Consider the following 12672-nt stretch of genomic DNA (forward strand, 5'->3'; position numbering starts at 1 on the left):
GCATGAGAAAACATCCACTGCTGCAGCCTGCATAATACATTGCACATGTTCTATGTGTTAGCGCAGCTTGCACACATGACAACCACTGTATCTGGAGTGTATGTATGTGTGTTTTGTGTGCATGTATGTCTACAATATTTGCACTGCAGCAACCACCTGTTCTTTGTGTGAGGGGGACGTGTACTCTAGCTGTCCATGTACTATTTTTAACACTGAATCTTTAGGAACCTTCACATTACAAAAGCCAACATTTAGCTTTCTAGATATTTGTTTTTAGAGATAGTATATTTACTCTAAACTATGCAGTACAGTTAAACGGCAAAAAGTATATGCTATGCTAGTTGGAAAAAGGATTCAACTTGCTTGGCCAGATCTTTCCAGAGCATTTAGAGGTGGCCAAGGATTACAATTCTGAAATCTGCTAACAGTCTTTCAACTTCAATCTTTCCTGCAGTTCTTTCGCATAACCTTGGAATGTGTTAAAATAAATCCTATTGTTAGTGAATTCCCCTTTCTAACACAAAAAGACAAATCCTAGATGGGAGAAAAGAATTACCGTTGGTTTGAAAAGTTTATATCCACAGAGGTGATTCCATTTTATACAAAAGTTTATTTACTTTGATATGAATAGCCACGACATGAATCTACTGCAAATGTTCTATTTCCTTTACTTCAAATTCCTTGTTATTTTTCACCTATGTTTATGCATATATTATTATGATACAGTTTTCCAGTGTCATGTTCTACAGAAAACAAACCTAAAAGAAAGAATAATGTAGCCGCAAGATGAGTAAATTGGCTGTTTTAGACCCTGTTTTACATAAATAAAACTCATTTTTGAATGGTGTTTTTCATACAAATGGACAATTATTTTAGACACTGTGTTTCCTCCATCAGCACAAAATCATTCGATGATGTTCTATGTTAAATTATTCGAATGCCTAGCTGAACCCACAAAACTGTTTATTCTAATTTAAATGTAACTAGGAAAAATCACTCCCTTTTAAACATTAGTCTCTATGATTATTCTGCAGCATAATGACAAAATATGCATCTTAAGTGTATTTCCAGCAGTCATTAAATTTTAGCTCTCCTGTGCAATAATAGAGCAGAGATAATGAAATGGTCTTGGATCAGCCTTGCATATTTCGACAAACTGAAGCCCTCGAGGGTGCTCATCCATCCTAGAAACCAATTTATATCTAATTTGCTATGTCAGTGATTGTTAAAAATAATCCTAAAGAAAAGATTTCCTCTTGTTGGCTGTATATCGGTAAACAAAGCAGGCAAGCAGCGTAGATTGTGCTTACAACTCGGAGTATTTTTTTTGCAGTCATGATCTTAATCAGATATTAGGAGCTAAAGACGTCGGATTGCTCTTTATGGCATTGGCCCGTTGATCGACATTTTAGCACTTGCTTTGTCATGGCCCTCCTGCCCCTTCTTCTTTTAATATTCCTGTTTCAGGTAAGTTTGTAGCATGTCAGCAAAACAGAATTATGTATGCAACTCTACGTTGAATCAACTTGAAAGGCAGTTTGCTCTAAATTTCTGAATCAACTTGAAAGACGATTTACTCTAAATATGTCCTTTTGGAACAACTTTGGGATAAAAAGTTCCTAGACATTTAAGGCTTTGTGCAAAACATGATATCCGCCGTGCAACTGCCAATTATAGCATAAGATATTTTACAAAAAACATTGCGTGGATTACATTATTCTGCTTAATCATGGGTGGCACATCGAAAGTGCCATGTATGGATCATATGATAAAGGTCTTCTTTTCATAGTTAGTGTGATGATTCATTGAGCACTTTCCTGCTGCCTTAATAACTGTTGTGTTTTGGAAAAAACAAAGCTTTAATGGGCACAATGTATATTTCAAATCATTAGAGGGCATGTGATACGAGAACCTAATCAATGTTAACCTAGTTCAATTCAGGCAAGAAAAGGGATTGAAGAACACGGAGATAAAGTGAATTGCCAACAATAGGCCCAGGATTCGATCCCACGTCTTCTGGTTCCACAGTGAAGAACTTGACAACATCTCCCCCACACAGCATTGTGTGCGTTCTTGTATGTGCAGCCGATTGATGGAATTTTATAACACTGCTGGCGACGAGGCTCATTTTCTCTATCAAAGAATTACCTCACTGTGTAAAAAGTCTGAATATTATTATTTTGTTAAAATCAAGTTTATAACACCCATTAATCTCCCGCTAAAAACAAATTTGGATTGTGACGGAATGAAGTGCTTTGTAATGAAAGTGCTAAACCTGTTTTGGGTACCACTTATCTAGCTGCCAAGGACCTGCTCTACTCGGTTAGCCTCAGGGAAACATGTCAGACTGGCTCTGCCTTTGGACATGAGGGATGTACTCAGATAACTATTACTTGTCAACAATAATTATTAACAATGCATATACATTTCCAGACCTACAACAAAAGCAACTTCAAGCTATTGAAATATGTAGCCTTTCAAAGCTCTGAGATTAGAATGCAAATAAAAGTGACCGAATCCGCATCATGCCAGAGGACAATTTCTGAAAAGGAAATTTGATTAAACGAGTGCTGCGTTCCTCCAGTGGCGGGAGCATGCCATTGGGAATTAACCAGCTCTTACATGAGGCTGCTTTCCAGAATGTAAAAAGAGGAGAAATTAAATGATCCTCTCTTCTGCTATTTTGTCCTTGAAGTCCATCTTTTGCCGCTATCTGTTCAGACTCCTGCTGTAAAAATCTTGCTTATATCTGCAATCTCACAATTGTCCGTAGTTCAAGCAATAGAAATATTGACAAGAAAGAAGTTCAAAAGTCTGCTGTGTTGCTAGTTCTTGTGCTCATTGTATGATGCTTGTTACTAAGCCAAGCCTTCGTTGTAAGTCAGTGTTCGGAAGGTGGCGCCGTCGCTGTATTACAATTGCCCTTGGAGTGTAGTCTTTGTTATGGAACTTCAACAAGGTGTAGTTAAATATTTTCATCACTAGACTCTTCAGTCTGGCTTTGAACTATCGAGTAACCTGTTGAGAAACAAACTGAACGTTAGATTTCAATAACTTAATAAAAATAATTACATTTTGTCACTGCAAATCGCACAGTAACTGGTAGAAGTTGGGCATGTTAAACAGGAGATAAGAACAGTTGGTGACATATTTTCGACTTTCCCCCCACAAGATGCCATCACAACCCCTAGCCTGTATTCAGCAATAAAGCATGTATTTTTGGAGCTATTACTACTTTGCTGTGCAGGGCTCTTATAGACAGCCACTATCGTTTATTTTAGTTTCCATGGGGCATATCAGCAAGGGCCGGCGATAATTGTCGCTAAGCGCACTTAGCGCTAGGATAATTATCGGCGGCTATCGCGGAATTTTATCGCTGAGATAGCGTGCTATCAGCAATGCTTATCTCAAAAGCGGAAAAATTCCTCGCGCTACCAGCCAAAAGTGAGATTATCGCTGGAATTCCAGCGATAATCTCACACATTTTGGCATTAGCTTGCTGATAAGGCAGGGCATACTTAGACATTATATCCACCTTACATTGGATATAATGGCTAAGTCAGGGTGAAAGCAGGCGTAAGGAAAGTAGCGTTAACTGTGGTTAGTGCTACTTTTCTTATCACCATGCCTGTTAGCGATTCCCTTGATAATTGGAGAAATGTCGGTCAGCGACATTTCTCCAGTTATTTTGGGACAGAACGCCCACTTTGCATCTCTTTAGAGATGCAAAGTTGGCGTTATGGGAAAGGGAGCTAAAGCAAGGAATCACGCGTTAGCGTGACCTTGCTGATTAAGTGATAAAATTATCGCCGCTTTTCATCCGAAAACGGACACTAAAGCGGCGATAATTTTTCTTAGCCAGCTTGCTGATATGCCCCCGTGTGTTGTAACTCAATGCTATGACGTAGCAACAGTCAATAACAATACTCCCAACCCCCTCTTGCTATGTCATAAAGACCTCCAGGCCAGGCTGACAGGCCCCTCTGAGTGCCTGTCAGCGCAGCGGTGCTTGTCTGGTTTGAATGAAAGCAGAAAGCACAGCTGCGGCACAGGGAAATAAGGCAGGGAAGGTGATGGGGGTGGGTCAAGGATGGCAGGTAAGTTTTAATTTATTTCTGTTTTGGACAGGGATGCGTAACTGAGTCCATTTTATATATGACTCGCCCATCACTCCTCTGCCCCCGCGTAGCAGCTGAAAGCAGGGGCATATGATTTTGGGCGCCATACATAACCTAAAATTATAGATAACTAAAAAGTGAATTACGGGTATGTTTTTCACAACGGGGTACTGAATGACATCACAGGCAGCTTGAGCTTCACCCTAGTTGTCTGTTATCACTCATTTCCCCTTGGTGAAAAACATCCCCGTACTTCACTTTTACCCATCTATAATTCTATAGTTTACTGCTCAGTTATTACATTATGTCACCTTTTTGGTTTTGATAAAGCAGCCATCTAACACGTCTTGAGTTGTCATACTATAAATTTACTAATCCTGAGGAGGAACAAAACGATATTGTACCACAATGTAGGGTTTTAAGTATTATGGTACAAAAATATTGTAGGCCGAAGATCAGCTACAAAAATATTGTGAAGGCAAGCATGTAAGGGTGAAAAGAGATTTACTATTCTTAACTCCACATGTATGTACCGCGATGATTTAAAAAATGTCAAGTTACATGGATTTATTAAAAGTCAATCTGTACTTTGTTAAATATATTTATCTTCATAATATTGTGGTAGTCGATATGCTGGCTACGATATATATGTACCGTAGTATTTTTATACTTAATATTCTGACTTACAACCCACCAAAGAGAATGCTCAATATTTCATCTAATCCTGAATAGCTGGCATGTCTTGAGCAGAAGCTGCTGCCAAATATGAGTATTTTTTTTTCACCTAAGGCTGTTCCGAATATATGAAACATATTTTATAAAAATGAAATACTTTTTTAAATCTGTATTTCTATGGTTCTTTGATTACTCTTATTCAAATCTACAATTTTTTTTTCTTTCAAGTGTGAAGTAAAAGCTTACTGCGACAAGAGGATAATACATTCTGGTGAATTTGTGTTACATGGTTCCCAGCCTATGTCTGCAGCCGTGACAGTTTGTGGTTTGTACACTGGACGCCTGCATTTCCCGCTCCCCAGCACATGAGCCTGTTCTGTGCTGTCTGTTATGCATGACCTGGCCAGCAGGCCTCATTGCGCCTCCTGCCCACTACAGCAGTCTCAGCATTTTTTTATTCCACATGGAGAAACAGGTTCACCTTTCTTGACTTTGTCTTCACTCCTCTTCACCCTAACCACAGTTGCCTGTGCAGTGCTCAACAGCCTGGTAGGAACAGACCCTCTCACGTAACGTTCCTCAGTCTTCCTCAGCCCCTGATAGACTCTAATCAAGCACTTCATTCTGTCCTGGTGCTATTTCTACTGCTCTCAATTTTGAACCAGAGTGACATAAGATGTACTCATTGCCAAAGAAAGAACAGAAGTGTCAAAGAGGAATCCTGGGCTTATAAAAAAGCTCCCCACTTTCCTTATCATGCAGTTAGCCAATGCACCCTTCCCTCAAACTGCACCGGCCAGTGGCGTAATGAAACTTGAGGGGGCCCCCTACAAAGTACATGGAGGGGGTCCCCCTCCCCGGCCTACCACCTACAACTTTAGCTGAGGGGGCCCCTGGAGCTTTAGTGCCCCCTTGCACCGCGGGGGCTGCTGGGGCTTTTGTCACACCACGGGCACCAGCAAATGAAGGACGCTGCCTCACACAAGTTGCCGGTTTCTTTTCTCATTCATCATCTTCCTCATCTTCCTCATCCTCTTTGTTCTCATTCTCCCTTTTCTCCAGACACCAGCAGTGTTTGCAGCCTGTTTGGCTTTCTCTGTCCACCAAAGCCAACACCACCTCACCTCTCTACACTCCAAAAATAACTTAAAGTTTAGAAAGGAATAGCTGTTAGCTTGTCTTTACTTACCGTTTTATAATATATTTAAGGGTATATTGATCACACTTGGTGCAGTGCCTACAGTGGGAGTGGATGTTAGTGGCTTACACATTTGGTTTTGAGTAGAAGGAAAACAGGAATGTATTGTCCCAAAAAAATGAAGGATATGTTCTAAAAAAAGAAAAGAATTTGTCTAAAAATTATATAGGCATTCCCATATCCAGTTTTTATTGCACATGTCTTCTAATAATTGTAATTAACAAATAGAGGGAATATTTCATGTATGCATCGCAGGAGCAGTGAGAGCATATTCGTTCTGAAGTCTAGTGGAGTGAGGGAAACCTGATTGACACGTGGAAGAAGACATGATTGCAGAACTGTAATCAACATCACTCCAAAGGAACTTTGAAAGGCCTGTTTCCGGACGGAATTATAAATATCACATTAGTAAGATGTTGAAGAGTGACGTAAAATTAGACAAGGAGCACTTAACGATGCAAGCATTCTTTGAGGACTTCTACAAACTTCGGTCAGAATGGAAGAATGGCGGATCCATCAAGCTAGTGAGAGCCACCTTTAGAGAATTATTTATTTTAGCTGTTGTCCATGTTTTAGCTCTTAAATTTCAGTAAAAGCCATCATTTCGGACCATAATGTCATGCTGCAGACTTTATTTCCGCAAACCAAGTCACTATTTCTGTTTAGATTTAACTTTGCATCAAGTGTTGTGCATAAACATCCCTCTAGGTTTAGTACAGCTTGTATCCATGGAGTGTTGATATTTCATTTTACATCTGAAGTTTCGTATTGCATTTTACTTGTCTGTAGAGCTGCACCATGATCACGTGTAGAGCACACCCGCAGATAATCCTGTTTTGTGTAAATGTGAGTGTTAGAATTGTGAATCATGTTAATGCATCTACGTGACATATTTTAGTTACTGACAAGTAGTATGAGGAGTTAAGGTAGGAAATAAATGTCTTTAGCAGAAAACATTAACATGAAGAAACCTTGTTGTGAAGTTTAACACTACTCATGTACTAAATGTCTTTATTAATGATACTTTTCATAATTAGGTAAATATGTTAGCTGAAATGTAAATTAGTTATGCAGCTCATAATATTTAAGTGATATTTTCTTATGTTAGATAAAGCTGTAGGCCTGAAATGCAAACCCCTAACGAACTCTCACTTTAGAATTAATGTTCTGAATTTCATGTGCACTGTGGAAGCTGTTCTTTCTCACATTTTGCATTGCAAGTGGAGAAGCATTCTCCTAGGAAAACGAATGTCTTTGTTTTAGTAGCTAGGCAAGGAGAGAAGTTACAATTACATTGCTTAAAGGTGATAAGGGAAAAAGTCAGTTTCACACGGGAGAAGGTACGGGAACAAGGATGGATTGTTGGAAAGGATGTACATGGAGAACATTGTGAAAAAGTACGCTCATGACTGTAGCTATTGTGGAGTGTGTGCGAGAATTGCATTATGGGAGTTCAACTTGTGGATAACTGGTTGTAGGAATTAAGGATAGATGCCCACATCTTTTTACCTTTTGGAGAGGTAGAATCTCAGAACTAGCTCTTTCTCTTGTGATGTGGCTTTATGCTGCTTGACCCATCTCAACAGTGGAGGGACTTCTTAGAAAGACCCCACTACTGACACCTTTCCTCCTGATTGGAAATACTTACTCATTAACATAGGGAAATCATCCTAGTGATAGAGTAGGCATAGATTTAAATGCTCTTCATTCACCCAACGCTTGATGCAGGAAAATTTGGACTGTTGCTTCTTGATTATCTGTATCCTACTTCTCAAACTAATAGTTCTGTTTATGTTGCATCATTTGAACTGGGTGCGTAGATTTGGCTTTATGCTGTTTCCAATCTAATTCTATACCCTCGTGGTGAGGTGTGTGTATGTTCAATTATTTTCGGCTTTGTAATAAATCTAAATAACTTCCTTAATTGTCCTTTGGTTTTAATGTATCAAGAAGTGGTATTTTTAAATTGATTGTGCATTAAAGATGTTCTCCCTTTCACACTTTCATGGTGCTTAAAAGACCCATCAGAGTGTGTCTATAGAAAAGTTCCAGAAAAATCAAAACGGCCCTTTCGCATCCTTGGACGGATTTGCTTAAAGTATGCAGTCCATGGTAGGTTTGGTGGAAGAATGTTGGTTCAGCTGGTTCGACGAGTGCTATCACTTGAAAAACACAGGTAGCATTGTGACAGGCCTGCAGTTTCCAATGAGAGAAAGGTACAGTAACACTGAATGTGCATAATATGAGCAGGAACCTCTCTGAGGCGCTAAGGAGCCCCAGTCCAATTAGTACCAAGTCCTGGACTCGAATCACTCCAGGGCACCACCTAATCCATGTGTTATTTACAGGATGCCACCTCCTATTACAGAGGTTGTCATTTAACTGCAGCGTCCCAACCCTGGCAGCTGAATGTAACCACAATCTCAAGCGCCATAAAATGGGTAGATTCCTAACTCCCACTCAGAGCAATATATATATCCTCTTGACGGAAGCTGTAGGGGAGCACTTTTCAAGCCAATCAGTGGGTGCCCTATCTTCTTTAGATGATAACTTTAGTCTTCAGTTCAGCTCAGAGAAACTTATAAAAAACATAGCTGTTTTCTTGGAATTTTGCAGGCTGCAGACCTGGATACACAAATAGGTCACCCTTCGTTTTGAGCCTGTTTACTTCAGGATAGAGTAACGGTCAGCTCGAAGAAACGTATCAAAAATAATACGTTTTCTTGGAATTTTGCAGGCTGCAGATCTGGATACACAAATAGGTCACCCTTCGTTTTGAGCCTGTTTACTTCAGGATAGAGCAAAGGCAAATAATTCCCTATCAGAAGTGGACATTCTCTCTGCTCACATTTTGTTCTCCTCTCCAACTGTTACACTCTCCAGTGTAACATCTATACATTATATTACACAACAGACGAGCGAGAGGGGACTGAGTCAAGCTCACACACGCAGAAAGGTAGTATCACATATATCAGTCCTGTGGTCTTGAAAAGACAAAATTATTAGACATTGGGAAACACCACAACACATCCATATATTCCAACACACATTTCCCATAGGACACTGGGAAAGAACACAGTTAAACACTAAATCCTAGACACTAGAAGAGAAAACATGCAAGATCTGTAAACATTCATTATCATTCACTGCTTGTTTTAAGGAATTTCTAGTAACTACTTGCAATTATTACACGCTATGGCGATATCGATTAGACTACTAACACTACTTCATACTGTTCATTACACCATGCTAAAACATATCAAAATACCCTTTTTCACAGAACCACATAATGGTCCACCACACACCAATTAGTCTACTGTGCCAATAATTGGTTATCAAAAGCAATATTAAAAAGGGAATGTTCCATTTATGAGTTAATGTAACAATATGACTGCAAGGCAATATAGGCAAAATATTTTCTGAAGGTCTGGCATTTACCATCCATTCTTAAATCTCAGCGAAGTATAATCCATAGAAATTTAACATTTACTTTCACTTTCTTTCTCTGCTCCTAAAACAAGGTGAACCGCAAGATGTATGCATGAAATAGAGCTTCCTTAGACTGAATGGTGCGCAGCCTGAAATGGTGTCATGAAGAGGATCATCTTTGGGCCAACTATCACTAACTTGGTCACACAATCTAGGTTCACCCTTTCTACCACTGAGAAAGTAAATAATTCAGCAAAAATCTTCAACTCAAAGCTCTCTTTTATTACTCAACTTAATTATGTGGAGAAGAGCATACATTTGCAAATGTTTCTGCTGCAAAACACCACATTGCCACTACTTCGAATGAATCACTTAGTTGAGATTTTGATAACCCTGGTGATGTCAAGATTAGATTATTGAAACATCACTCAGATGGGACTCTTGAATAAACTCACTACTACACGATTGTGACTGCTAGAATGTTTGGAAGGCGACATAGGAGAGAACATATCAAACTTACTGAGAAGAGATCACGTGAAATCCTCCCAGAAAACACTTATCTGGCTTCTGGTGGAGGCAACGATGATATTTCCCAGTTCATCTCCATAATCATGTACACTACTATGATCCCCGGAGGCTCTTAGATTCAACAATAGCCCAACTCATCATCAAAAAGTCTTTATATGGCTGAAATATGGAGAAATCAGCATTGGAATAATAAACGTTAGATATTACATCACTGTATTTAGACACTTATTTACCCATGTCTTCTTCCATTAATCTTTAGCTATACATATATTACAAATATTTATTTTTCAGAAAGACACATATGTCATCGGTGATGTAATATCTGACGTCATCAGCAGAGGATTGCGGTCGCGTGAGTTATAGTTGCCTGCAGTAACTATAACGGGGGAATTTCATTGGTTTTTTACGAGTGAAATGTCCAGCTAACTATAACATGTGTAAAACCTATGGTTTTTTAAGTGAATTTGCAAGGTTTTTTAAATGCTAATTCGTAACTATAACGTGTGTGAAACCTATGGTTTTTTCAGTGAGTTTGTACGTTTTTTTAAATGCTAAGTTATGTTTTTATTTTTTTATTTTTTTTTCAGGTTTTACACAGTGCGCGCACCGTGCGCGCTCTGTGGGCACTCGGTGCGCTTCGCGCACCGAGCGCCCATGGTTCGCAGTGCGCGCAGGGTGCACGCACCTCGCGATTTTTTTTTTTTAAATGTGTTTTTTTCTCCCTTGGGGGTCCTTCAGTGACCCCCTGACCAAGGCTAGGGGGTCAGGAACTGTCCACTCTGCCCCCTTTTCACGTTCTCCACCTTTGTTTTTCACCCCCTCAGACTGCGAGAGACAAAATGGCGGCCGACACTTCCTGGTTTCGACCGATTCGAATGTTTACCGACATCTAACAACCAATCAGAATTGCGCTCGCGCACAGCAGGGTGCGCGCACAGTGCGCGCACGGTGCGCGCGTATAGATATTGATATGCTTTTAAATGCTATTTTCTCAGGAAATACTGAACAGATTTACACCAGACCTGCAAAAGGCACTTCCTTGACCTTATGGCTACCTCTCTGCCAAATTCCACATAATTCTGTTCAGCCGTTCGGGCTGTAGCTGCGACTAAAGGTCCTATGGTAAAATGCATGGGGAAAACGCGTTTTGGGACCCCCCCTTTTTCTCGGCGCCCGCTTGACGAATCACCCTGAGACTTTCAGGGTAGGAGCTGAACGGAGCACCCCATTAGTTTTGAAAATTTCGCGAGGATTCGTCAACCGGCGCCAAAGTTATTCAAAATAGAATTTTGAGATTTCCTATGGAAACTAGGGTGTAACTAGAACTATCTACTGGCGACCGCCAGTAGATAATATATATATATATATATATATAGATATACACACATAAAAATGGGTATATATATAATCATCCACATTAACTCTGAATCAGTGTTAAATGCCGTTAGAAATATAACTTTCCTTTTTTAACAACTTTATTGAGTTTTGTTGACAAACTTTGGTTGACAGATTTTGTGTATATTTAAAGTTTTTGCGGCACATCACTGGGATGAAATACAAACCTAAAACTACCTATCCCAGAATGCACCATAATGTGCTGACTGGGTTTTGAGTATAAATAGGTGAAACTGTAAAGAGACTAATGTTTGCACCGTGATCAAGACCTGCCGTTACAAACGCGTTGGTGAAGGAAGGAGTAATGGCTATGTTTTTTAAACCGTTTTTAAAAAATCTACCCCCTGGGAGAGTGCTGCGTGTAATTTTGGTTGGTAATATATATATATATATATATATATGCTGGACATTAGAGGAGACCGGCCTTTGAGAAAGCTAAACAGCGAAATGCGTCAGGCCGCACTTCGTAAGCAGTTGAAGTCAACGTGGCATTGCCGGCCCTGAAGTGTTACCCAAACACGTTGGAAAACTTTGAGCTTTAAAAAATATATACACATCTAAATATATATATATATATTTTCTCAGAAACTACTCAACAGATTAGCACCATTTAAGCAAACGGCACGAGTCTGAACTGAGGACTACCTCTTTGCCAAATTTGGTGTAATTCCGTTCAGCAGTTTGGGCTGTAGCTGCGGCTAAAGGTCAAATGGGAAAATGCATGGGGAAAACGCGTTTTGGGACCCCATTTTTTCTTGGCCCCCGCTTGACGAATCACCCCGAGACTTTTAGGATAGGAGCGGACCGGAGCTGGCCAAAAGTTTGGGAAATTTCGCGAAGATTTGTCAACCGGCGCCAGACTTATTGGGAATAGAATGTTGCGGATTTCCTATGCAAAATAGGTCCTAACTATAACTACCTACTGGCGACCGCCAGTAGGTAATATATATATATTAAACACTCCACAGATGGGCAGCAACAAGGTCCTCGCCACTTCCCCAGCATTCACGGACACGGACCAAAAAGATAAGTGCAAATTATTTTATTCTGTGCAGTATGCCGCCATAACGTTTCGGCTCCTCCGAGCCTTGATCACATATATATTGGCTATGCTTGGTTATGTTTTTTTGACATCTGGGAAAGTGTAGTAATAAATATATTTTGTCTTCCTCTTAAAAGTGCTGCATTAATAAAGGCATTTGCTTCATTTTGAAAGTGCATTGATGAATTAATTTGCCTCATTTTGAAAGTGCATAAATTAATTAATTTAACTTATTTTGAGAGTGTTAAGTTCCCTTTTCTAATTGTGTCCTATTGTTTCAAGTCTGA

At 39.7% G+C, this 12672-nt stretch overlaps 1 protein-coding gene across 3 annotated transcripts in view; it reads right to left on the reverse strand.

The window, feature by feature from the left end:
- Positions 1 to 613: 613 nt before the first annotated feature.
- The window catches only part of TAFA2 (TAFA chemokine like family member 2), a 1225759-nt gene continuing 1213700 nt past the window's right edge, over positions 614 to 12672 (reverse strand). For all 3 annotated transcript variants that reach the window (XM_085653346.1, XM_085653345.1, XM_085653344.1), the window contains exon 9: positions 614 to 3018. The gene's annotated coding sequence lies outside the window, so the exon portion shown is untranslated. The remainder of the gene's footprint in view (positions 3019 to 12672) is intronic.

This window comes from Triturus cristatus, chromosome 4_1 (genome assembly GCF_964204655.1).
Source record: "Triturus cristatus chromosome 4_1, aTriCri1.1, whole genome shotgun sequence".
NCBI classification, from domain to species: domain Eukaryota; kingdom Metazoa; phylum Chordata; class Amphibia; order Caudata; family Salamandridae; genus Triturus; species Triturus cristatus.